This window comes from Pongo pygmaeus, chromosome 3 (genome assembly GCF_028885625.2).
Source record: "Pongo pygmaeus isolate AG05252 chromosome 3, NHGRI_mPonPyg2-v2.0_pri, whole genome shotgun sequence".
NCBI lineage: Eukaryota > Metazoa > Chordata > Mammalia > Primates > Hominidae > Pongo > Pongo pygmaeus.
In genome coordinates this window covers 41,779,512-41,800,438 of record NC_072376.2, presented here as the reverse complement: position 1 = coordinate 41,800,438, position 20,927 = coordinate 41,779,512, and the positions used below count along the sequence as shown (strand labels likewise).

Below are 20,927 nucleotides of genomic sequence, written 5' to 3'. Positions count from 1 at the left end.
CCTTTACCCTGTCTGCAGCCACAGGGGAAAGAATGAATAGAGCCAGAGGGCAGTGCCCACCCAAAGCCCATTCCCTCCCTTTTTGTACCACTCTCTGGGTCCTGGATCCCAGCACTCCCTACTCAAAGAGGCCAACAGTTGCTTCTAGGCTACACAGAAGCCTCTTCCTGATTTTAAGAGGTTCTAGTGGGAGGTGTTTCAAAATTTGTACACGTAGGCTGGGATGCCCAGACACATATAGGGGAGGCCCCTTGCAGTGCAAGATGAAGTCAGGTATGGGAAGAAAGAGGAAGTCAGAGGAACAGACTCAGGCTGGTGGCTTTCATGACTTTTCCTGCCCTGGCTTGAAAATGTGAGAACGGGCCTGTTGTCCAGTATGTCATAGAGACTCTGTAGGTGTTCAAACAGGGTATAAGGGATTGATTGAATAAACAACAAAAGGAACGTTAGCAATTCCATAGTATTAAACCACACACATTACAATTTTGTGTTAGGGCATCTGTCTTCCCCATTAGTCTGACCTCCTTTTACTTTATTGGATCCTAGGACCTAGCACATAGTGGGTGCTTAGTGAATGCTGAATAAATAACTGGCTAAAACAATGAGTGGCTACTCGAGAACTTGTTGCAACTGAGTGACATCCGTTTCACGACTATACAGAACTTCAGCAGAGAAGAGCAGGATGAATTCCCAGGCAGGGGGTATTACAGAGTCATCTCCTGGTGATTTAATCATAACTGTAGTGTATGAAGAACTGTCCAGTGTGTCAGCACTGCCAGAATAAGGCAGTCACCAGCCCATCCCCCATGGAGAGAGTAGTGACACTTGTCCTAGAGAACAGAGGTATGATGCAAAGAAAATCGGCCAGGACAGGAGAGTGTGCCTCGTACTAACCACGTGACCTTGAGCAAGGTCATTTCTGGGTACTGCACTTCAGCTTTTGTGTCTCTAAAATGAGGGGTGTGGGAGGGAGTAATCCTTACCTTGAAAGATTATTGTAAGGATTCAAAATAAAACATGTAGCAAGGATGCAAAATAAAACATGAAGTGTGGCACAGGGTTGGCACTTCATAAGCGGTAGGTATTATTATTACCCACCACCAGCTGATTTGAATCCGTAATCAAATAATCATGGCAAGTTTCCTGCTAACCAGAGTAGACCTGTTCCCTGATTAATTTGAATAGATTATTTACAGTTCCCCTTCATTCATTCCCTTATTCATTAAATATGCCCATTCATAACGACTGGCAATTGAATGTTGATTACGCATTTTTACAGTTGTTCTCCTGAGATATGCCCAAAGCTAGGAGAAGAGGAGGATAAGAGTGGGTGTCAGATGATCACAGTGTAAGGACAGGCCTTACTGGACAGACCTTATTTCAGCTGGATTTCTACAAGGTGTAGCCCCAAGCACAGGTGGGCATTTAATAAGTATCTGATTAGTCTGTGATTCCATATTATGTCGGTAGAGATGTAATTTATTAACATGGGCTCCTGGCATCCTTCCAGTGCATGTATAATAGAATGACATTTTTCATGCAGAAATATAAATTAAATTAATTGGCATCCACATTTAATTGAAATTTCCTTGACAGTAGATGGATTCTCCCCTAACACCACCCCTTTCTCAGCAAGGGGCATTTCCTTCTGAGTGCTTGCAGACTGAAGAGAGGCCAGCCCCCATTCCTGGGGCTCCCCGAGGAGCTGGCTTTCAGCAGGGTTTAGAGCAGCACGAAAAGTGAACTGACCCTGGAAAAATGGTAAGTTGCTGCTCAGCGGCCATGTGTGCTTTTGGTGGGGGAAATATTTTATGGAGGAGAAAGAAAACACAGAGGGCTCTTGTCTTGTTTCTGTCTTCTTACTTCCCTTTTCACCTTTACCAGCCATAACAGAATGTTTTGAGAATTTTTAAGTCACCTTTAAAGTTTGTAAATCATGTGGAAATGATTTACATTTTTGCAGCGTTCTTTTTTGAAAGCTGTTACGTAATTGCTTGCCAAAGGTATCTTTTATTTTAATTTTTCTCCTTCTCAGGTAGTCTGGGTTTGGTTAGCTCTGTTGGTAACTTAAAGGGCCAGTAAGGCAAAGGTCTTGATTTCCGTTCCTGTGGGTCAACGACGTTTCCTCTGTATCAGGAGTACAGAATACACACTTGACCCTGGCTTGCAAACACCTGCTGTGAGTTATTCAAGGACATCAGCCAGAAAAGTTGGATGTAATAGATACAATCAGATTATGCAGTGCGGCAAGTGAAGTCAACGTGATACCCTCCCACAGCAAATGGGTCAGTAGTGCTGTCTTCATAAATGACGATTCAAAATGCTTAACACCTGGCATGCCCTTCATCCTATCATCAGAATTGTACTTTGAGGATTCTTTCTGCTTCATATTTCCACCTTCTGATTTTGTTCAACCACTCATTCTGTAATCAGCCTCATTTTGTACTTCTTTAATGTACTTTTTGTCATCAAAGACAAAAAGAAAACTTGTTCTTAGCATCTTTCTTGGTTTCTCTACTTGAATTGGAACTGAAGTAGCAACCAAAGTTGTAGCTGTCTGCAATGTTATTCCAGTTAAGCCTGTCAAAGACTGACATTCAGTCACTCTTCTTTTTTTTTTTTTTTTGAGACAGAGCTTTGCTCTGTCACCCAGGCTGGAGTGCCATGGCACAATCTCAGCTCACTGCAACCTCCGCCTCCCGGGTTCCAGCGATTCTCCTGCCTCAGCCTCCCGAGTAGCTGGGATTACAGGCATGCACCACCATGCCTGGCTAATTTTTGTATTTTTAGTAGAGATAGGGTTTCTCCATGTTGGTCAGGCTGGTCTCGAACTCCTGACCTCAGGTGATCCACCTGCCTTAGCCTCCCAAAGTGCTGGGATTACAGGCGTGAGCCACTGCACCTAGCCAAGATTCAGTAACTCTTTAGTGTATATGCTACACCCCTCCCCTCGTCCTAAAAAGGGTCTCACTCCATCACCCAGGCTGGAGTGCAGTGGTGCCATCTTGGCTCATTGCAACCTCTACCTCCCGGGCTCAAGCAATCCTCCCGCTTAAGCCTACCAAGTAGCTGGCACTACAGGCACGCAACACCAAGCCCGCCCAGCTAATTTTTTGCATTTTTGGTGGCAACAGGGTTTTACCACATTTCCCAGACTGGTCTCAAACTCCCGAGCTCAAATAATCTACCTGCCTTGGCCTTCCAAAGTGCTGAGATTACAGGTGTGAGCCACTGTGCCTGACCTACTCTCCGGTTCTAAATTTAGGTTACTTTATTGATATGAGAATGATTTGCATCTGCCATACAGGACCTATCTTTCTAATCTATCTTGCTTGATTTTTCTCCTGGTCTGAGCAGAATTCCTCTCCCTTATTCTAATAAGAGTACCTGACTTTCTCCCATTCTGTGTTGGCTTAGAGGGACTGTCAATCAGTGCTTCACTCCTGGCCAAGGGTTGGGCCTGAGATCTTGCTGAAGCGATCAGAATTCCTTATCTCTCTGGGCCCATCTGTCCACAAGATGTGTTATGTGGACAGTGGGGTTGGGTGGGGCTTCTCCTTCTGCATTATGAACCGTGTGCTTGGGGGAGTCAAAGACATGCTCCCTGCCTTGTAGACTAGGCCTAAGTGAGAATAAGACCAACTCAGAGGCAAGACAAGCAAAAGAGAGAGACCTAAAATGTTGGACCCAGTTGCACTTGCAGGTAACACTGTGCTGCTCATTCCTATGACATAAGACAATACACTGACTTTCAGCTTAATTCAGTCTGGATTGGAGTTTGAGGGGCTCTTTTTTTGCTTGTTTGTTTGTTTATTTGTTTGTTGAGACAGGGTCACCCAAGCTAGAGTGCAATGTTGCGATCATAGCTCACTGCAGCTTCTACCTCCCAGGCTCAAGTGATCCTCCCATCTCAGCCTCCGAAGTAGTTGAAATCACAGGCACATGCCACCACACCTAGCTAATTTTTAAATGTTTTTGTGGAGACAGGATCTCGCTATGTTGCCCAGGCTGCTCTCAAACTCCTGAGCTCAAGCGATGCTCCCACCTTGGCTTCACAAAGTGCTGGAATTACAGGTGTGAGCCACTGCGACTTGCCTGGGATTGGGTTTTGATCACATATAACTCAAGGCATCTTGACTGCTATGATAAATATTATGGAGAGCGCTTTAATAAATGGCTGCTGCCTGTAGTTGTTGGGACAGTGAAGCTATGAAAACAGAAGGATGTGAAAGCACAGCATCCGGAACTGTATCATGTATAATGAGATGTTCCATCCACCTCATTAGGCCTTTGGGGCAGTGTGTTTCAGGCTGTAGGCCACAACATATCAGATGGGTCATGAAATCAATTTAATGGAACAAAAATGGCATTTTTTCAAACCTAGAGAAGACTAGAAAATAGAGAGTACATCACACAACAAATTAAAGGTAGATTTGATTTCATGATGTTTTATGTGTATGAACATATGTTGTTGGTAGTGATATAAAATATGTTTTTTACTGAGAGACATGATCAAAACATTCGAAAGTCACTGCTTCGAACAAAACTGCATGACAAATTTGAATAGAGTAGAAGCGTCAAAAATTTAGCATATTACTATTCATAGGTTCTTTAAAAAAATTTTTTTTCTACTACTGATATTTTGTTCCTTCTTGCTAGGCATTAGAGTATACGAGAGATGGTTGGGACGCATGCTTGGAATTAAAGTGGTTAATTAAAAGTGTATCAGGCTGGGCGCAGTGGCTCATGCCTGTAATCCCAACACTTTGGGAGGCTGAGGCGGGTGGATCACAAGGTCAAGAGATTGAGACCATCCTGGCCAACATAACCTGTCTCTACTAAAAATACAAAAATCAGCTGGGGGAGGTGGCGCATGCCTGTAGTCCCAGCTACTCAGGAGACTGAGGCAGGAGAATCGCTTTAACTCGTGAGGTGGAGGTTACAATGAGCCGAGATCGCGCCACTGCAGTCCAGCCTGGCGGTAGAGCGAGACTCTGTCTCAAAAAAAAAAAAAAAAAAAAAAGTGTATCAGACTCTTCTACTTTAAGAGAGCTTCTCTGGATTATTTATTCAGTTAGTTTGAGACTCATCTCTTTATGAGGGCTGTTTTGCACCCTGGTCTTCACCCCTGAGTGTAAGGGGTAGGGGACAGAAGTAGTTTACCTCGCCCTGGGAGGGCAAGAGAGTCTGACTGCCATCGCTGTTCTCCGGATCTCACTGTTGCCTCTGCAGGGGCGCTAGTCTGACCCGGTTTCTGGGAGGAGTCCACTGAAGAAGTCTGTGGCTGGCAAACACTTGGTTTATTTCTAGGCTTGGAAAGGGCCCATGACCCTCCCTTCCCAGCCTGCCCCACTCTGGCTTTCACGGGTGCTGTGGATATTGCTATCCTCCCTGCACCCGTGTCTAGCTTGTAATGAGCAGTTGACCCCTGGTCATTGACCACAGGGTAAATCACCCGCACCATGTGATATGGTTTGGCTGTGTCCCCACCCAAATCTCATCTTGAATTGTAACTCCCACAATTCGCACGTGTTGTAGGAGGGACCCTATGGGAGGTAATTGAATCACGGGGGTGGGTCATTCTCGTGATAGTGAATAAGTCTTGCAAGATCTGATGGTTTTATAAAGGGGATTTCCCTGCACAAGCTCTTTTCTCTTGTCTGCTGCCAAGTGAGGCATGCCTTTCACCTTCTGCCATGATTGTGAGCCTCCCCAGCCATGTGGAACTGTGAGTCCAATAAACCTATTTTTCTTCCCATTCTCAGGCATGTCTTTATCAGCAGCATGAAAATGTACTAATACACCATGGCAAAGCCACCAGCCGGCACATCAGCTATCTTCCATGCTTCCCCATACAGCTTGAGGAACCCTTCAAATCCCTCCACAATCCACACAAACCTAGACAGGTTCCAAAGTGCTAGTTGAATCTCTTTATCTGCTTGGCCACCTCTCACTGACATTTTAACTGGTTTCCTCACTTGGCAGCAAGCAGGGCCACACATCATGGCTGACTCCCCCAAGAGCCGAAATAGAGAAAGAGGCAAACCCCACTCTGCTTTTGACCTTACCATGAAGTTTCTGCTACCCTCCCGTCTCACATGGACTTGGAAAGAAGTAACCAGAATACACTTGTCTCACCAATTGCTTCTTAACTTTGTACCCCTTCTTTTACCACACACTCCACTGGGGCCAACAGGGACAGGCTTTCCCTTTTCTTCCCATGGATCAGGAACTTCCCTGACATCATTTACTGAGTTCTTATGACTTTTTTTTTGGACATGGAGTCTCCGTAGCTCAGGCTGGAGTGCAGTGGCACGATCTCAGCTCACTGCAACCTCTGCTTCCCTGGTTCAAGTGATTCTTCTGCCTCAGTCTCCTGAGTAGCTGGGACTACAGATGCATGCCACCACACCTGGCTAATTTTGTATTTTTAGTAGAGACAGGTTTTCACCATGTTGGCCAAGCTGGTCTCAAACTCCTGACCTCAAGTGATCTGCCCACCTCAACCTCCCAAAGTGCTGGGATTACAGGCATGCTACCTATCACTTTTAATAAACCAAAGTCACACAGGCATAGCTCTTAATACATAAAGGAGAGCTTAAGGAATTGAGAAAATGTTCAACAGTCTCAAGACCATTGTCTCCCTATGAACTTACAAAAGAAATTCCAAATTGGTAGCCAAAACGTGAGCATTGACCTTTTCTTCCTCTTTCCTGTTTTAACAAATTCTAAACATCTGGAGGCAAGTGGATGCCCTTGATTGAATAGGGGGAAGGTTATGAAAATTGTATTGTTAAAATTTTTGACTTAATTTAATAAACATTATCCTTTCACAAGAATAATTTATGTTAATAATTATCATCACATGTGATGGTCAGATTGAAATACACTTAGGTATTGTAAATACTTAGTGCCTGTGTACATAAACACACACATGCACAAATATACTTGGTATTTCAACCATGAGATGTGAAGACAGTTGTTCACCATTATTTATAAGAGTGGATAAGCCTGTATAAGCATGGAAATAGCCCTACTTCTCAGTCCAAAAAAGGAATTTCTAAGCAGAAAACAAAGAAAATTTATTCTTCTAGACCAGTAGTCAGCAAACTTTCTGTAAAAAGCCAAAGAGTAAATATTTTAGGCCTTGCCAGCCATATGGTCTCTGTCACAATCACTCAACTCTGAGGTTATGGTATGAAAGCAGCCATGGAGGATACATAAGTGAATGGACATGGCTGTGTTCCAATAAAACTTTATTTATGGATACCGAAACTTGAATTTCATGTAATTTTCACTTATCACAAATTTTTTTTTTTTTTTTTTTTTTTTTTAGACAGAGTCTCACTTTGTCACCCAGGCTAGAGTGCAGTGGCGCAAGCTCAGCTCACTGCAACCTCTGCCTCCCGGGCTCAAACAACTATCCTGCCTCAGCCTCCCAAGTAGCTGGGACTACAGGCGCTCGCCACCATGCCCAGCTGATTTTTTGTATTTTTAGTAGATGCAGAGTTTCACCATGTTGGCCAGGCTGGTCTCGAACTCCTGACCTCAAGTGATCCACTCGCCTCAGCCTGCCAAAGTGCTGGGATTATAGGCATGAGCCACCGCGCCCGGCCACAAAACATTATTCTTATGTGAAGTTTTTTTCAACCATTTAAAAATGTAAAAATCATTCATAACTTGTGGGCAATGTGAAACAGGTAGCAGGCTGGATTTGGCCCAGAAGCCACAGTTTTCAAACTCATGTCCTAGATCCCTTTTAAAAGTTTAGGTATTTTCATTTATCTGTCCTTCTTACTCATTTATGATGCAAGTTAATGTAGCAATGGCAGCAACCAAGGCCAGTTCTAACATACTGACTCCGCCGCCACACCCAGCTTGCTAGCACTTAGAGGAGAAATGGCATCATACATCTAAGATAAACAATGAATATCTGACCTGGGCATTTTGAGTGAGATCCTTCCAGATTTGCAAAATACATTCAACTGACCAGAAGAAATTGGTGAAGACAAGGACCATGGTTCTTTATGCCCCCTCCCCAGACCCCTGAGTTCTTTTTCTGGTTGAACACTGTATGAACACAGAGACCAGATTACAGACTCTGGATAAATGGCAAGAGGAGAAGTTGGTGTGTGATGGACCTGCTCTAGCCACCATCTTTGTGGACCTGGGTAGTATTGCTGCCAAAACAACACCCTGTGACAAGTCAATGGAATTAATGTCTTGTGCTTTTGGCAAATCCATAAGAAGAAAAGTGAACCCAGAGTGACATGGAGGGAATAATTCAAATACCAAGATCAAGGTCTGATTCCTTAGCATCCAGGCCAAAAAAGGATACATCATGAGTCATCCAGAAAAACTTGCATTATAATCCATATATGATCTGCCTAATAATTAAAAAAAAATAGGTTGGGTGTAGTGGCTTATGCCTGTAATCCCAGCACTTTGGGAGGCTGAGGCAGGAGGATTGCTTGAGCCCAGGAGTTCAAGACCAGCCTAGGCAATATAGTAAGACCCTGTCTCTACAAAAATAAACATAAAAAATAAAAATTTAAAAAATCAGCTGAGTGTGGTGGTGTGTGCCTGTAGTCCCAGCTACTTGGGAGGCTGAGGGAGTAAGGATCCCTTGAGCCCAGGAGGTTGAAGCTGCAGTGAGCTATGATTCTGTCACTGTCCTCCAGCCTAGGTGATAGAGCAAGACCCTGTCTCATAAAAGAAAAAGAAAGAAAAAAAGAAAGAGAGAGAGAGGGAGGGAGGGAGGGAGGGAGGGAGGGAGGGAGGGAGGGAGGGAAGGAAGGAAGGAAGGAAGGAAGGAAGGAAGGAAGGAAGGAAGGAAGGAAGGAAGGGAAGGAAGGGGAGAAAAGAAAAGAGGCTGGGCAAGACCCTGTCTCAAAAAGAGAAAGAAAAAGAAAGAAAGGGGGGGGGGGAAGAAAGAAAGAAAGAGAGATAGAGGAGAAAGAAAGAAAGAAAGAAGGAAGGAAAGAAAGAAAGAAAGAAAGAAAGGAAAGAAGGAAGGAAGGAAGGAAGAAAGAAAGAAAAAAGAAAGAAGAAAGAAGAGAAAAGAAAAAAGGAGGGAGGGAAAAGAAAATAGGCTGGGCGCAGTGGCTCACGCCTGTAATCCCAGCACTTTGGGAGACCAAGGCAGGCAGATCAGAAGATCAGGAGTTCGAGACCAGCCTGGCCAATATGGTGAAACCCCTGTCTCTACTAAAGATACAAAAAATTAGCTGGGTGTGGTGGTGCGTGCCTGTAATCCCAGCTACTCAGGAGGCTGAGGCAGGAGGATCGCTTGAACCTGGGAGGCAGAGGTTGCAGTGAGCTGAGATCGTGCCATTGCACTCCAGCCAGGTGACAGGGTGAGACTCCATCTCAAAAAAGAAAAGAAAGAAATGTATGATACAGTTAGAAAATATTCCAATCCAAATAAAGTATTCATTGTTTTGCTATTTTATATCAGCTATCTGGAGCCTTCAGTCATCCACAACAACTCATTCTCACCAGGTCTTGGGTAGCCCTGGTTTACTGTAAAATTGCCTTCCGTGGGATTTGTCACAGTTGCTCAGGATGTTGAACTTCCAAGAGTCATTTATGGCAGTCTACATGAGGTTAGATACAACTAATTTTTATATAACATTAATTTTATTACCCAAAGAAAATTCTAACTAAATAAACCAATGTGTGCAACATAATTTCTCACCAGAATTACACTGGCCATCAGTCTCCTGGCCATCATTCATTTTCACATTACATAATTTAACTGAATGAAAATATTTTAACATTTTGATGGTATGGCTAGACCTCAGAGGTTTCATTATAAGAAATAAAAATAACTTATTCATACAAGAAACACTCTTTTTAGAAGAACTTCATATAAAATGGTGATAATTAGTGAACACTGGTGTTTTTATTCATTAACGATAACCTCGTGATTGCTTTTTAAATTTGCATCCAGCCGAGTTGTTTCTACGGTTTTTAAAAAAAATTATTTCCCTCCAAATAGAGGTCACAAAATGGCAGTTAATTTTGTATTACACTCTTTGGTGTGGAAGTTTTCTAAGTCTTTTTTGGTTTTTTTAATTATTTGAGACAGAGTCTCCCTCTGTTGCCCAGGCTGGAGTGCAGTGGCACAATCTCTGCTTGCTGCAACCTCTGCCTCCTGGGTTCAAGTGATTATCCTGCCTCAGCCTCCTGAGTAGCTGGAGTTACAGGCGCCTGCCACCTCATCCAGTTAATTTTTTTTTTAATAGAGAGGAGGTTTCACCATTTGGCTAGGCTGGTCTTGAACTCCAGACTTCAAGTGATCCCCCCTCCTCAGCCTCCCAAAGTGCTGGGATTACAGGTGCGAGCCACTCCGCCAGTCTTCTAAATCATTTTTAAGTTCCTACTTTGTGTTAGATACTATGGTAGGTATTTGCTATGTGTTAACTTGTTTAATTGTCACCATCGACTCTACGAGAAGACTTAGAATATAAGTAACTAGCCCAAGGTCATAAAGCCAAATCTACTGATTCTGTGCTCTTGTTCTCATGACTCCAGAGTCCAAATCCATCGCCTGAGTTGTCTATTCACTCTGAGACTGCTGCACAATGAGAACAATGGGAAATATCTAATCAATCGATTGTTTTACTTATGTGATACAAAAATTCAAGTTGATAGATTTTTCTCAAAAAATAATCTTTTTTGTTCTTACTCAATTGACCAAACATTCTTATTAAATCTAACTAAGTTTTAGATTTAATATATTGATTACCTTCTACTTTGGGGAGCCCAGGAGCCTACAGTTTTTAACTTACTTGACAGATTTGCAGTAAGCAAAAGAATTACGCATCTCAAACAGCCCCTTCACACTGAACATTACACACACCTTAACCTGGCTGACAGTCTAAAATGTGTGAGTGTTGGAGAGAGTGTTATTCTACAGTTTCATTTTTTTAATTAAAAAGCTCAGGCTTCCAGGATCACAGTTTAATTAAGCTTTCATCCTTGGATAGTTCTTCCCACAATTAGAATTTTTTTCAGTAATAAATTGGTTATAAAGTATATTAAAATTGGCTTTGGGGATTTCTTCTTTCATTCCCACTTGTGTAATATTCAGCTTTCACAAATGTTGTGAGTTGAAAAATAATTGGTCTTCAAAGCAGAGTCATTACTTAGGAGGAAGAATAAACAGACTTTTAAACAAAGGGATCTGATAACTTACAGCTAATGAGAAGTCATTTTGCCCTGGAAGAGGGCAGAGACCATTCTGGAAAGGCTACAAGGTTGGTAATGCTGGGTCAAGGGGTGTATGAGACACATGATGTTACCAAAATGGCAGGGTTTCGGTCTAGGTCCTGTCGCTTGCCACACAAAGCCAATCCCTGAGACAATGAGTATTGCCAGGGAAGAAGGCTTTAATTGGGTGCTACAGCTGAGGAGATGGGAGATCAGTCTCAAATCCATCTCTTTCACCAACTAAATTCAGGAGTTTATATAGCAGGGAAGAAATGTAACCATGTGTGGGAAAACAGGAATTAGGGAGGAGTAAGGAAGATGAGTTGGTCAACAAGAAGCAGGCGGTCGGATAGGCAATCATGAAGGGTGAGGGGTCTGGCATCTCGTTGTCCAGATGCAGTGATCTGGTGAGTTTCAGTTGCTTGATATGATCTGGGAGATCTGACGATTGGTTTCCTGAGAAGGGAATTCAGATAAAGCAAATGTAAGTTTCTTAGGTTTTAATACTGTGTGAGTTAATTTCTATGTTTATTGAAAGAAACCATAAACATCAGTTCTACTGGATGATTGAAATCAGTTCTATGGGACAATTGGGCCAGTTTTAATGGGAGGCTAGAGAGAGATGATGACCTGGGGACCATGCTAAGAAATTTTATCTTTATTTAGAATGTGACGGGAAGCCATGGAATGATATTTATCAGGGAAATGGCATGATGAGGTTTATATTTTTTAAAAGGTTAGTCTAGTCCCTAAGTCTAGTGACATTGTAGAGGGTACATTAGAAGGCATAGAGTCAGAAAATCAGAGTCTAGGTGGAAGATTCTGAGTGATCCATGAGAAATTGCTTAGGCCAGACCTGGAAAAGCTAAGGTAGATATGTTTGCAAGTATTTCTAGACTAACATCCAGATTGAGTGGCATTTCCTGAAAAAGGAAATGCAAGTCCATGTCCTATATAGTGTGTCGAATACTCTGCAAGGTCCTCCACTACAAACAAGTAGATCAGTCATGAAAACAAAATGCTTCATGCATTACTGGGATCTCAGGATGAAGGACTATTCTCAAAAGCAAGAAAAGAAAACTTTGGCAATAACCACATGCAAACTTCACCCTGATGTACTGTCTTGGTGAATTCAAGCCTTGGGCTAGCTGCCGGGTGTTGGAGCTGAACGTGAAACTCTCACAACAGTCCAGGGAAACTGGAAGGATGCGAATTCGTCACAGGGAATTCAGATGCCCTAGTAACTAGAAGAAGCAAATGCCCTGTCTTCTCAGAAATAATGTCTTCAAACAAATAAGAACTCACAATCAAAGATAAACAAACACATTGCGGGGGAAATGCCATAAATGAGAGACAGCAGACATGTAAAATATAGATTTAAAATCCCGAAGACTTCAGAAGTTGGAATTATCTGATACAGGGTGGTATTAAAACATTGTGTATAATAGCTTAAAAAAAAAGAAAGACGGAATAAAAAAATGAGCACGTGGCCAGGCGCGGTGGCTCACGCCTGTAATTCCAGCACTTTGGGAGGCTGAGATGGGCAGATCACCTAAGGTTAGGGGTTCTAGACCAGTCTGACCAACATTGAGAAACCCCGTCTCTACTAAAAATACAAAATTAGCCAGGCATGGTGGCAGGTGCCTGTAATCCCAGCTACTAGGGAGGCTGAGGCACGAGAATCGCTTGAATCCAGGAGGCAGAGGTTGCGGTGAGCCAAGATTGCACCATTGCACTCCAGACTAGGCAACTAGAGTGAAACTGCATCTCAAAGAAAAAAAAAAAAAGAGCATGCATGAAGAGAAAGTGTATTAAAATTATTAAGTGAAATTAAATAACCAAATAACTTTTTTAAAGTGGAAATTACAATTGTCAAAATATAAAACATAATACATGTATTCAATAGTAGAGTAGACACAGGTGAAGAGAAAATAATAAACTGGAACATGGATTTTTCTTTTTTTGAGATAATCTCGCTCTGTAGCCTAGACTGGAGTGCAGTCGTGTGATCATGAGCTCATTGCAGCCTCAACCTACTGGGCTCAAGTGATCCTCCCTCCTCAGCCTCCCGGGTAGCTGGGACTACAAGCATGCACCACCACACCTGACTAATTTTTGTGTTTTTTGTACAGAAGGGGTTTCACCATGTTGCCCAGGCTGGTCTCAAACTGCTGGGCTCAAGCCATCTGCCCACTTCAGCCTACCAAAGTGCTAAGATTACAGATGTGAGCCACTGTGCCTGGCCAGGAAGATGGATTTTAAGACATTTTTTAGAATACAGTACAGAGAGATAAAGAGATGATAATATGAACAAAAGTTTAAGATACATTAAAGATAGAATGAGAGATGTTACATATACCTATTTTGAGTTCCAGAAAGAAAAACTAGAAATAATAAGAGAGGCAATATTTAAAGATATAAAGGGTGAGAATTTTCCAGAAAGATAATAGAAGATATAAGTTCACACGTACAAAAAACTAAAACACGTGCTAAGCAAAATAAATAAACAAAAATCAGCCATGCACGGTGGCTCACGCCTGTAATCCCAGCACTTTGGGAGGCCAAGGCAGGTGGATCACTTCAGGTCAGGAGTTCAAAACCAGCCTGACCAACATGGTGAAACCCCGTCTCTACTAAAAATACAAAAATTAGCTTGCGCGTGGTGGCGGGCGCCTGTAATCCAAGCTACCTGGGAGGCTGAGGCAGGAGAATCGCTTGAACTCGGGAAGCAGAGGTTGTGGTGAGCCAAGATCATTCCACTGCACTCCAGCCTGGGTAACAGAGCGAGACTCCATCTCAAAAAAAAAAAAAAAAAAATCAATACTGACACATATATTAATGGTGCTTCAGAATACAAAAGAAGAAGAGGGCTTAAAGGCAAGCAGAGAGAAAAAACAGATAACCTATAAAGAAAGGACAATTAGACTTACAGCCAACTTCTCAACAGCTATAATAGAAGCCAAAAGACAGCAAAGTAAAATCTCAAAGATGTCTAGAGAAAATGACTGTCAATCTAAAGTTATATAGCCAGCAAAACTATACTTCAAGAATAAGGAAGAATCAAGACATCCTAAGAAAAAGAAAATTGGGTGATTGAAATCAAAATGTCCTAAATTAATCTTATTGTTCAGGAGATGGGCTAAGACATGAACTTTGCCACTACTTATTCATGCTTGTTAAATATGAGTAATAATATTTCAAATACACTATCTAAAAAATAGAAATTGTGTCTATACTTTCAATCCAGTAGGTGGGGAAGAAATGAAATAGAAAACTGTAATAAAACAAAATTCAATCAATTTTTAAAAGAAAAGCAGAAAAAATAATGATAGAAACAAGTTCAAGGCCAGGCACAGTGGCTCAGGCCTGTAATCCCAGCATTTTGGGGAGGCTGAGGCAGGCAGATTGCTCAAGGCCAGGAGTTCAAGACCAGCCTTGGCAACATGGCAAAACCCCATCTCTACAAAAAAATATAAAAATTAGCCAGGCATGATGTCACGCACCTGTGGTCCCAGCTACTCTGGGAGGCTGAGGTGAGAGAATCAGTTGATCCCTGAAGGTGGAGGTTGCAGTTAGCTAAGATCACACCACTGCATATATATGTCAGTAATCACAATAAATGTAAATTGATTAAACAAACCGAAGATTTTCTGACCAGAAGAAAAACAGAAAAAAAATATATATAGGTTCCTTTATAAGAGACACACTTAAAACACAAGGGCTAAATATTGAACGCAAAAGGAAAAAAAAAGGTGAGACAAATGTTAATTTTAAAAAGCTGATAAGCTGATATAGTTATATTGATAGCAGAAAAATAAATTCAGAGACAAAAGGCATTATTCAGGATTGAAAGGATCACTACATTATAAGAAATTCACCCAAGATAAAGAATAATTTTAAACTTGTATGCACTCAATAATGAAACCTTCACATATAGAGAGAAAAATCAATAGAATCACAGAGAAATATTGCGAAATAGCAAACATACTGAGATATTTCAACGCATCTATCTCAATTATTCATAAGTTAAGAACACAATAAATCTTCGTGAAGATTTGTGAAGTAAAAATTTGAAAAATGCGAGATTGATCAGCTGGATTTATTAGACAGTTATAGAACCCTGCCTCTAACAGTTAAAGAGTACAGTCTTCAAGATACCTATTGTACAACACGGTGACTATAGTTAATAACAATGTATTGTACATGTGCAAATTGCTAAGAAAATAGATTTTAAGTATTTTCACCGCAAAAAAAGGTATGTGAGGTAATGCATATGTAAATTAGCTTGATTAGCCATTCTACAATGTCTACATATCTCAAAATACATTGTATACCATAAATATATACAATTTGTATTTGTCAATTAAAAAGTAGATTAATAATAACTTTTAGAAAGAATACACAATCTTCTCCAACACAAATGAAATATTTCAAATCTTGACCACATACTAATTCATAAAGCAAGTCCCCAAATGTTGTCTATTTCAAATATTGGGTATCATATAGATTACAGTCTCAAAAAAAAAGATTTCATAGAATTCCACGAATGTTACTGAGACAACTGGTTACAAGTAGAGAAAAAAACACATTGGATTCTTCCCTTACATCACACATATTAATCAAAGACATTGGGAAATAAAGGGTTAAGCAGCAGGGCTGCAATCCATTATCTCCAGCTGGGGAATGGGGAGCAGGGACCAGGAAAGATGGCCTACTCTTGTAAACATGCAACTGACAGACATCTTGGCAAACGAATGGAATTTGTGAATAGAATGCTCCTTATCTATGGGGTGCTTTTAGCAGGATGTATCTGGCTATCTAGAACTAATCATGGTAAACAAAATTTGAGATTTATAGATTTGTGGTGCATCATTGGGTACATTTTATTTTCCAAATAGCCTTCTTCTATATGAGAGAAGTGAATCTCACACATTGCTTAGAGACCTCATATATTAATTATGGGCACAGAGTGCATCCGGTGGGGCAGTTAAGGATCTGAAGAGTGACGCTGATGGTTCTAGACCTCCCTTGCTTCATCTCAAAATTACCTGTATCCTGTATTAGTAAAGCTTAATACTGGGTAAGACTCTGACTTGTGTGAGTCTGATTTGACAATCTGATTCTTTGTGTTATTTCAGACACTATAAAAAAAATTTTAAAAAAGACAAGCCACAGTCTGGCTGTTTATTCATAATACAACTAACCAATGAAGGATTTATCTAATAAATATATAAAGAAGGCCTAAGAGGGGGAAAATAGGCAAACTACATGAATAAGCACTTATCCAAAGAGGAATCACAATTGGCTGAAAACATATGAAAAGATACTTCCTCCCATAAGTAATAGAAACGTTCAAATTTTAAAAATGAAACAACTTACTATATAGTAATGACTTACTCTATTGCTTGTTGGCAAAGATATGGAAAAACTGTAACATTTATAGTACCGTGTTGGGAGTGTCAAATAACTGAAAAAGTAATTTGCCACTATTTTATCCTTTAGTATAACTTATAACCCAGAAATTCCACTCCTAGATATAAACTCTAGAGAAACCCATGCACATTCCTTCTCCAGGAGACAAGAATATTCGTAGCGTACTAGTTATATCAACTACAGAATGGGTGAATAATTTTAGGTACATTAACAGCATGTTTTAAACAGTAATACAAATACATGAACTACACGTAATGTGAGTGAATCTTAGAGTAATAATATTAAGTAAGCAAATAGAAGATTACATATTATATTTTATGATTTTTATGAAGTTCTAAAACAAAGAAAATGTAATAATAAAATGTTAAGATACATCCCTATTTGGCGATGCGATCTTAAACAAAGAAATTGTAACACAATTCAGGATAGTGGTAATTACTATGTGTAGTAAGAGAATAATGACTCTCCAAAGATGTCCATGTCCAAATCCCCAGAACTTGTGACTATGTTACCTTACATGGCAAACGGACGTTGCAGGTGTGATTAAGTTAAGGATCTTGAGATGGGAGGATTATCCTGGATTACATGGGTGAACCCATTGTAATCTAAAAGGGAGGCAGGATGGTCAGTCAGAGAGGATAGATGGTCATGCAAGTGTTACTGAAATGCCGGGGGTTCTGTCTAGGTCCTGCTGCTCACCACACAAAAAGCCAATCACTGAGACAATGAATATTGCCAGGGAAAAAGGTTTTAATTGGGTGCTGCAGCCAAGGAGATGGGAGATCAGTGTGAAATCCATCTCCTGATAGGTCCAAATCCAAATCTATCCCAAGGAGATGGGAAATGAGAGCCTGAAATCTATCTCCCTGACTGACTAAAATTAGGGGTTTATATAGCAGGGAAGAAATGTAAGCATGTGTGGGAAAACAGGAATTAGGGAGAGGTAAGGAAGAAGTTGTCAACAGGCAGCAGGTGGTTGGTCAGGCAACCATCACAGGTGGGGGGTCTGGCGTTTCATTGTCCAGATGCAGTGATTTGGTCAATTTCAGCTCCCTGATATTATCTGGGAGGCCTGATGCTTGGTTTCCTGAGAAAGCAACTCAGGTGAGAAAAATGTAACTTTTGCAAGTTTTAAGACTGGGAGGGTCAATTTCTATGTTTATTCAAAAGAAACCATAAACATCAGTTCTATGGGAAAATTGGGCTTGTTTCAGAAGCAAAGGTCAGAAATATAGAAAGAGCAATTTGAAGATGTGATGCTGGCTTTGAAGATGGTGGAAGGGGCAATGAGCCAAGGAATGCTTCAGCCTGGAAAGCTAGAAAAGGCAAGGAAATGGCTTCTCCCCCACATATAAACTCCAGAGCCCCCAGAAGGAATGCAGCCCTGCTGACCCACTTTATACCTCTGCTCTCCAGTACTGCAAGATAATAAATTTCTGCAGTTTTAAGCCATTAAATTTGTGGGAATTTGTTACAGAGGCAATAGGAAACTCATATGCTATGAGAAGGAGTCAAAAGGTTGAGGGAGTGAAGCTCTACACAGATGCAATCATATTGGTTAATGTGTTCATTCCAAAGTTGAGGGAAGTCTTCATGAGTATCTGTTTTATAATTATGCATCTTAACTTACCTAAGTTATGGTCTTTTTTAAAGTACAAATATGATACTGGAAACCTTTCAAATATAGTGCGTACACAAGAAAGGTCAATTCAAAAAAGCAGTAGATGTGGGAAGTGAATGATGAGGTGTTTTCCCCTCACATATACTGCATTTGAAATACTAACGGAACATTTAGGAAGAGAGGTTCAGGTGCCAGAGGGAGGAGGCGGTAGCTCAGGAAAGAAGTCTAGAATCTTCATAGTAACTTAGTCAATGAGTGAATTAGAGTAGACTGGTGACCAATCCCTGGGGTGGGCCCCCAATAAAAGAAAGATGGGAAAAGCCCACAAAGGCAATTGAGGAGTGTACTCAGGTAGAAGAGAACATGGAGAGAATATCTAAGGCACCATTTAAACGTTTAGTCATTTATGGGCATACATTTGAAAGTTCAGAGTGGTGTTAGTCTCAAGAAATTCACTGATAACCCTACTGGCAAGGTATGTGCTATATCAGACATACTGAGAGGTGAAGCCAGCTGGGCTTCTGGGTCAGGTGGGGACTTGGAGAACTTTTCTGTCTAGCTAAAGGATTGTAAACACACCAATCAGGGCTCTGTGTCTAGCTAAAGATTTGTAAATTCACCAATCAGCACTCTGTAAAAATGGACCAATCAGCACTCTGTAAAATGGACCAATCAGCAGGACGTGGATGGGGCCAGATAAGGGAATAAAGGCTGGCCACCCCAGCCAGCAGCCAGTGACCCACTTGGGTTGCTTCCACGCTGTGGAAGGTTTGTTCTTTTGCTCTTCACAATAAATCTTGCTGCTGCTCACTCTTTGGGTCCACACTATCTTTATGAGTTGTAACACTCACTGTGAGGGGCTGTCATTCCTGAAGTCAGCAAGACCACAAACCCACTGGAAGGAAGAAACTCCAGACACATCTGAACATCTGAAGGAACAAACTCCAGAAACACCATCTTTTTTTTTTTTTTTTTTTTTTGAGACGGAGTCTCGCTCTGTTGCCCAGGCTGGATGCAGTGGTGTAATCTCTGCTCACTGCAAGCTCCGCCTCCCAGGTTCACGCCATTCTCCTGCCTCAGCCTCCTGAGTAGCTGGGACTACAGGTGCCCGCCACAACACCCAGCTAATTTTTTGTATTTTTAGTAGAGACAGGGTTTCACTGCGTTAGCCAGGATGGTCTCAATCTTCTGACCTCTTGATCAGCCCGCCTTGGCCTCCCAAAGTGCTGGGATTACAGGCATGAGCCACCGTGCTCAGCCCAGACACATCATCTTTAAGAGCTGTAACACACTGCGAAGGTCTGCGGCTTCATTCATGAAGTCAGCGAGACTACGAACCCACTGGAAGGAAGAAACTCCGGACACATCTGAAGGAACAAACTCCTGACACACCATCTTTAAGAACAGTAACACCCATCGTGAGGGTCTGCAGCTTCATTCTTGAAGTCAGCGAGACTAAGAACTCACCAGAAGGAACCAATTCTGGACACAATACCAGTACCTAAGTAGACCTTACTAACCCTCCAGGGGGTGCCAAACTAGCCCTGCTTGAGTCTTCCTGAAACCTCAGTCACCAGGCTCACAAAGGAAAAGAGACCAAGGAGGGACCAGGAACTCTGGGTATCTCCTGTCTTGCTCCATTGTGGCAGGGCCCAGCCAATTCAAAAGCACCTACTTTCTTAGCTTTGGCCAGTTGCATTTATCTGTGGGTTGTATCTACATCTGAGATAGAGACTTCATGATGAGACTAGATAGATTAGATAGATAGATACATAGATACATAGGTACACAGATAACATAGGTAGGGCCAGGCGCGGTGGCTCACGCCTGTAATCCCAGCACTTTGGGAGGCCGAGGTGGACGGATCATGAGGTCAGGAGATCGAGACCATCCTGGCTAACACAGTGAAACCCCGTCTCTACTAAAAATACAAAAAATTAGCCAGGCATGGTGGCACGTGCCGGTAGTCCCAGCTACTCAGGAGGCTGAGGCAGGAGAATTGCTTGAACCCGACAGGTGGAAGTTGCAGTGAGCTGAGATCGTGCCATTGCACTCCAGACTGGGCAATAGAGTAAGACTCCATCTTGAAAAACAAAAAAAAGATAGAGAGAGAGATAGATAGATAGATAGATAATAGATAGATAAAGTGGCAGCAGGCACTCTTCTCAAACGGTTAAGTAGATGATTAATACTGTAAGGTTGCTCGTGCCACGGCTGTTGCCCTGTCTGTCCTGTGTGTGACTCTCCATGCTACAAGAGCTGCCAAGCTGTGGCCTTTTCACCACACTGTTGTCCTAAAACACATCCATCCACTTCTCAGACCTGCAGGTTAAATAATGGGCATAGAAAATTATGAAAGTCATAATTACTTCTACAGAAAAGGTAATGAGGGTCACAGTGGGAGCTCTGTTTACATGTGGCCCTCCAGGGAATATTTTACACATGGTATGTGAAGACCATATTGGTTTGTCTAGCACACTGAATGTTTAGGTTGGTCCTTGTCACCTCCAGTCTACACTGGAACTGCAAAATGCAACATTTGCTCTCTAAAACATCATGCCCGGGAGCCGATGTATGCAAAACATCCTTGTTTTTACTGTCATTGAAGGATTTTAATCTCTCAGGGAGAATGGATTGTGCAACTCGACTTCTTAGTATT

General features: G+C 41.7%; 1 long non-coding RNA gene across 1 annotated transcript in view; it reads left to right on the top strand.

The window, feature by feature from the left end:
• The first annotated feature begins 1,667 nt into the window (after window positions 1-1,667).
• The window catches only part of LOC129035435 (uncharacterized), a 98,962-nt gene continuing 79,702 nt past the window's right edge, over window positions 1,668-20,927 (top strand). The window contains exon 1 of the long non-coding RNA XR_008502189.1: window positions 1,668-1,761. This is a non-coding gene — a long non-coding RNA (uncharacterized LOC129035435). The remainder of the gene's footprint in view (window positions 1,762-20,927) is intronic.